General features: G+C 41.9%; 1 long non-coding RNA gene across 4 annotated transcripts; it reads right to left on the bottom strand.

Annotated features, from left to right (window-relative positions):
- Positions 1-395: 395 nt before the first annotated feature.
- Positions 396-6,115, bottom strand: LOC123081579 (uncharacterized). 4 transcript variants are annotated; one of them, XR_006438745.1, is made up of 7 exons: positions 5,711-6,115; positions 4,654-4,930; positions 3,791-4,362; positions 2,845-2,916; positions 1,793-2,409; positions 944-1,248; positions 396-691 (listed from the first exon to the last, which is right to left on the bottom strand). It is a non-coding gene; the product is annotated as an uncharacterized lncRNA (long non-coding RNA). The 4 variants fall into 4 exon arrangements; XR_006438744.1 differs by having other exon boundaries at positions 2,845-4,362; XR_006438743.1 differs by having other exon boundaries at positions 1,793-4,362; positions 4,654-4,697; positions 4,768-4,930.
- Positions 6,116-6,330: the final 215 nt, after the last annotated feature.

Here is a 6,330-nt window from a genome sequence, read left to right as displayed (position 1 = left end):
TTTGTTTCAGATTTTTTTTTGAAACAAAAAAGTTTGAACTTTGATTTTATTTTTTTTCAAAAAAAGGCCTCCATGGAGGCCGAGAGCCAAATGTCCGCTCTCATAAGAAATCCTCATACTTTAGTTAGCGATTTCTCTTATTCATTGCATATATCAAAACAAAACATTTTGCTAGCTACTTGAATACTATCCCAATCCCCGTTGATAATGGTGCCCAAAAGAAGGTATTACATTGTATGTTTTTTGCTCACTACTTGAATACTACTAGAGGCGGGGGCGCGCCCTTGGCGCGCCTCTTGAGGCAGACCTTGCGTACAAACCCTGCCGATAGAGTTTTGAATGTTCATATGCAACCCAGATGAGCGCCAGATGTAAAAAAAAGAATGTACTTAACAGAACTGCATCGGTAGGATCTTGTTGGATTTACAAAGGATTAAGCTCATTGACAACCATGCACTTCAATTGAAAATCTCTATAGAACATCATTCACAACTTTTTCACCAGGGTGAGAGGAGCATTTGAGGCTTTTCTAATACAATGATTACAGCTTTCCTACATAAAGCTGACATGCTAAGGAGGCCCGAACTTCTCCGTGAGAGCTTCAAAAAATGAGAGACTCATGGCAGGTTTAGTTTGGTCTTGCGGTCTGCATCTTTGCCACAAAACTTCTTTGTTTAATGTACCACAAGAACTGCAAAAGAAAAATATCAAGCACATCATCACCACTGAAGTGATAACAAGAGAGTAGTCTGAAAACCATTCCAGTGCTGCTCAAGAAGCATACGTTTAAGTACTAAACATGCCAAAATTGCTGGAGGTACAGCCATACTAAATACACAAAAATCAATGCTCAGGAAGCACAACAAAACATGCCAAAATCTTTGGAGGTACAGCCTGGGTTAATGCACAAAAATCAACGCTCAAGAAGCAAAACTGAACATACCAAAATCTCTGTAGGTAAGACCTGAATGCATGAATCCACAGAACACCACCAAAGTTCAAGCACGCGCCTAGGACTGCAAAGCACAAATATTTGCGGATGACTTTTCATGGAACATGCCAAAAGATAATACCTAGAAGTATTTGGTTGCTCATCATCTTCTTCCATAGGTGTTGAAGTACCATAGCCATATGGGAATGGTGAAAAATATGGTTCATTACTTGTATCCCCACCAATATATTCATCGCCTGGTGATCATAGTGATACCCGCTTCTTTGCCAGCATTTGAAGGAACAATCTCTTGAAATCTGCAAAAGACGGAAAAAATGGTTAAAAGACATAGCTTAAGAGCACAGTTCTTAAATTCAATTTTAACATTATGAAGACCTCAGTGCATAGTGAAAATTAGACATGCAAAAAACAATTAGTTCATCTTCAGCAAGACACTATGTGTAACCTTTGATAACAAAACTACATGTTTTATCATTATATATCTGATTCACCTCATGAATACCTGCATTTAGTCATACAGGGGACAAATTAATCAACACATGAGGCCTGTGTTTGGAGTTGACGGACACCTCAAGGCGTGCGCGGCCGCTAGCGAGATTACAAACAGAAATTATGCTGGTAACAGAGAGTAATAAACACGGTGACTACGCATGTGTCCATCAACCATCCTGAGTCTCCTGACATGCATGTTAAAGATTATTGTTACCATCTTGTATCCATAAGATGGAATAAAGCTTATTCAGTTTGAATTCTGATTTCTATTTTTTATCATGCATACTACCACTACATACACCAGAGAGCTTTTTCGCATACAAGATGCATGCAAGATCACAAACATACCATCTATGTGTAAGTAGGTTGCACGCCATCTCCAATCCTCATCGAACTTCACCAATTTTGCTTCGATAATGTTGGAATTCACTTTCCTAAATTCTCTACAAGATCCTCGGCGTCACAATGCCTCTGATGTCCAAGCAATCACACTTTCCTGTGACCAATTTTACAAGCATCCAGCTATGAAGGCAAAGTCACCCATGGCTGAAATCTTAATCCACGCACCACTAACCTGCACATGAAAGCATTTTCGACAATCAGGAAAAATATACAATGACATATCTTGACAATGAAAGGAAAGCTTCAAGCATGCAATGCTCAGAAGGAAAACTACACTCTTCCAGGTTCTCACTGTAACTTAGTTTAGTAATGCACGAGCATGAAACAAATGGCACTAATTCTACCAAAATCATGTGTCATTTGCATAAACTATCATGTAGATACTGCGTGTAAGATTGAGAAGTTTCTGCTGCAACCAAGAGAGCACCACAGAGGAAAATGGGTGAGCGATCAGAGAGGAAGAAAATGAGAAAGCAATAAGGTTGGAAGAAGAGTGGGGGCTAGCGGCCAGTAGAATTGGCGGCGGCTCACCTCGGCACACCTTGTCCTGTAAGTTTGTGTACCTAACCAGGTAGCTTTGGCTTATCAGTTGATGCAAATGAACATAGAAAGAACTAATCAACTACAAAGAAAATATAAACTCACCAATTTATCCCTCTAAACAAATTGGCAATATCATTCGAAGAAAGTAAGGAGCTAATCATGTCTAAAAACAAATATCTAAAATAATTTTAGGAGCAGAATTGCAACACCAAATACCATTTCCAATGATTTGGCAAATAAAAACTTGCAAGATTATTATGAAGGATAAACTCTTTAAATCGAATCGCAACATTGTAAAATACAAGCATATTATCACACCAGCATATGTTGTAAGAAATAGCGTAATCAAAAGCAGAATGCACTTGAACTGAAACACTGTTATCGTCATCATTATTATTGCTACCTAGAAGCATACATGAGGAAATAAATAGGCGATTATGTCTTGCTTCTCTCACATTTAATAATTTACCCCTGAGAGGAAACACACCATAGTAGTGATCCCTTCCTACTAAATCTATGCCAGCCATCTGCAAAGAAAACAGGCTGAACTCTTCAGTATGACAGTGAAATTGCATACAATGGCATTTAATCGGTTCGTGTTACTCATAGCTAGAGCCTTTGCTAAATATTCTTCAGTAAGGATCAAGGTGCACTTGTCATGTTATAAACAACACGTGATAAATTAAAGATGAACAGATGTAATAAAAAAGTATGGTTGCTAAAGGCATTACTGGATTAATTCATTACACATGTAGTATGTATAGATTTTTTCAAACACTCAGACATCAGCCCAACAGTTTAGTAATGAGCCTCGAGTAGTGTTGGCAGATCCTTAGCATCGCTTATGTGTGTTGTGTGAGATTGGTGGATAGCTACTTTAGCAGACCACCTACAAATCTAAATGCATAAGCTGAAGGCAGAAAAGGAAAGAGCATGTGCTGTTAGGTCGTGTAATTATCAAAATGTTGTAGAAAGCAAAGAGTATGGAGAGAAGCAAATATCTCTACAAGTAAAATGGTCGACGGCTAAGACAAAAGCTGCCATAATTACAAATCATCTATCTCTGACAGGGTTCTTGCTCACAAAATGCTTCCCTTGCTCACATGACATTAAGTCTTTAAAATGTGTCATCTAGCAAACAAGTCACACAGTTTCCTAATATATCACCATACTTGATATAATTCTTGGATCATCCGAGCGAACATAGCTGATACATAATATAATAATATATAATTAAGCTACTCACATTCTATATTTCTACTCTCTCGTGTTCATTTCCTCGGACACCTTACATGCTGCTAAAAGCATCACATATATGGAGAAACAGATAGATCTGTTCTTTTAGTAGTCAGCGCAAAAGAAAAGGCATAACTCTTAATTAGGGGAGGGATGATTACTCACGTCCAGTTTTTGCGATGACATTCATTTTCAGATATAGCGTCACCGTCTTCTCCGAGCCGTTAGTCCTTCTAGATCGATGCCACCGCAGTTTTTGAGCAAGCGCCATTGGTCCAGTCCCCACGCATCGGAGCGGAGTCAGCACATCACGCTCGGCCGGCCGGACGGCAACTGAGCACCACCAAGGGAAGTCACATATAAATGCACAGGCAAGAAGAAACAGGGGACGGCGAGGGAGGGGAGCCGGGAGAGCTCACGCCCGCTGCGTAGTCCCTAGAGACCTTGCCGGGGCACCCAACACCGCGGCGGATGCCCAAGCCCGGGCGGCGGCGTTCCTCATAGAACTTCTTCTCCAACTCATACAGCGAGTGGCTCTAGAAGAGCTGGAATGGCTCCAGCATATTATTCGATTCATTCATCCCCTGAACTCTCCATTTCACAAGTGGTGTTTCATTTTGACCACTTGGGGAAGGCCTGTTTGGATCTTTTGCTCCAACAATTGCTGGCTGTTAACAAGTCGTTGTGGATATTGGGGTGTGTTGTAAGGTGAGTCCAGATACATTTTTGTTTTCGATCTGTACAACACTACCAAATATCAGAAATATAAGCTCCAATAAATTGTATGGTGGGGCACTCCATGATGCATGGTAGTGTACAACAAGGTTTGTCATCGGCAATAAATACATTTAACATAAATGAATATGAACGTCATAACCTGTGAAAATGTCCATATTGTATTCCTATGCTATAGATGGGTCATGCAAGAATTATTTTAGTTGGAAAGTTGCCACAACACAAGAAGAGTGTATAATGTCGTAATACACTGAAATGACAATGAAAATAGAAGAAGTCCAGAAAAATAATACCTTAAATCCATCTGCATCATTAAGGACCCGGGGAGCAAGGGTTCCTTGCACATCAAAGTTATTAGCACCTCATCTCTTCTAACTATTACATTTAAGTTTCTCTTCAATACTCACTGTGATGGGATCTCTTGGTATAAGAGGTGAGGACCTTAACGAAACTGAACTTGGCTGTCCATCCTCCAAAATGACTTATCCAGCTTTCAAATATTCTAGGAACTGATTTGTTTTCTGTGATTTGACCCTTTACCGGGAGCAGTAGCAGCTGCTGACTGACGACCTGTAGAAATGTTGCGGTAATATTAGCAGAGGACATGAGATTTATTTTTCCGAATCTCTTTGTTCTTCATTTTGAGGTATTTCTCAGTGAGCTTGGTGCCGGTTGAGTGTCATAAATTTATGTTCTGCTCTCTTGCATTTGGATGCCCACGTCTAATCCTTATTGTAGGTTACTTCTATATATTTTTTGGAAGAGTGAGATACCCCGGGTCAAAGAATTAACCTTGATTTGGTTCTTATTGAATCAGACAGGCCAGTGCAGACACTGATTCTAGATTACGGTTGGACCCTTTGCTGTTCGTTGAGACTCACATGGCAAATTGCGGTGTTTTAGCAAGCCCATTATTTTTCTAATTAACTGAACATAATCTGAAAACCAAAATTGGGAAAGGGATGTTTTCCTGGTTAGGATACAGGCTGCTAATTATCTTTGTTGCCCCACCTCAGACAAATGGACAACACTCACACCTCGGAACCTGCAACCTACAAACAAAGGTAGTTGCTTTTTTTTTGTAAAGTAGATCATCAAATTAACTACTACATAGAAAACTAAGAATAATCACCCTGAACTATTGCAGGAAAGATAAAAGCAGTCTTAAATTAACTACTAGTATTGTTTTTACTGATGTACTATTGTTCAGACTGATTATCAACTACTACCAAAAAAACAAAGAACAACTGAACTGAACTATTACATGAAAGATAAAGCAGTCACAAATCCTTTGTTCTTTCTGAGTTGAACAACTCCTTCTAGTAGTGAGGCGAGGTGACGGAAGAGAACCTTCTATTGGCTGTGTCCCGTTGGGTATCTCCTGGTGTGGCCCGTTGTGCAGCGCCGCAGCAGAAGAAGCGGTGGACCTTGCGCCATCATCGATTCCCGCTGAAGCGGCTCATGTCCGACGCGTTCGCCAGCATCCCCACCTGATAACGAGGCTCCACCCACCTGCTAGCATGGGGCGCGGCCGACGAGAAGGGTTCATCACAGCGAAGGGAATCAATCCCGAAGCGGCACCCTAGGGATTAGGCCTTGCCGCCGGGGACGGCCTCCTCCGGGCGTGGCTGCTCCCCCTCCTCGCCTCCAGACGCAATTTGACCGGCGACGCGGCCCGCTAGCCCTCTTCTGCGGCGAGGCCGACATGGATGAGTGGGAGGGATGTGGAGGCGTGGGTGACGGGGAAGAGGAAAAGACGAGCGTGCGGGTTGTAGGTTGTTCCTCCAGGCATCTCCAGCCGCGCCCCCAACAGGGCCCCCCAGGCACCCTTCAAAAAAAAAACAGGGCCCCCTAGGCCACTTTTTCGGCGCCGGCGCCGAAAAAACGGCCCAGTCGTGCCCCCAGAACGTCGAAAATCGCCGGTTCGGACATTTTTTCTGTCCGACGGTCACAGGCCGAACCCGGCGCGC

Source organism: Triticum aestivum, chromosome 4A, assembly GCF_018294505.1.
Source record: "Triticum aestivum cultivar Chinese Spring chromosome 4A, IWGSC CS RefSeq v2.1, whole genome shotgun sequence".
Taxonomy (NCBI): domain Eukaryota; kingdom Viridiplantae; phylum Streptophyta; class Magnoliopsida; order Poales; family Poaceae; genus Triticum; species Triticum aestivum.
Note: the sequence above shows the minus strand (reverse complement) of the source record. Positions and strands in the feature narration are given on the sequence as shown.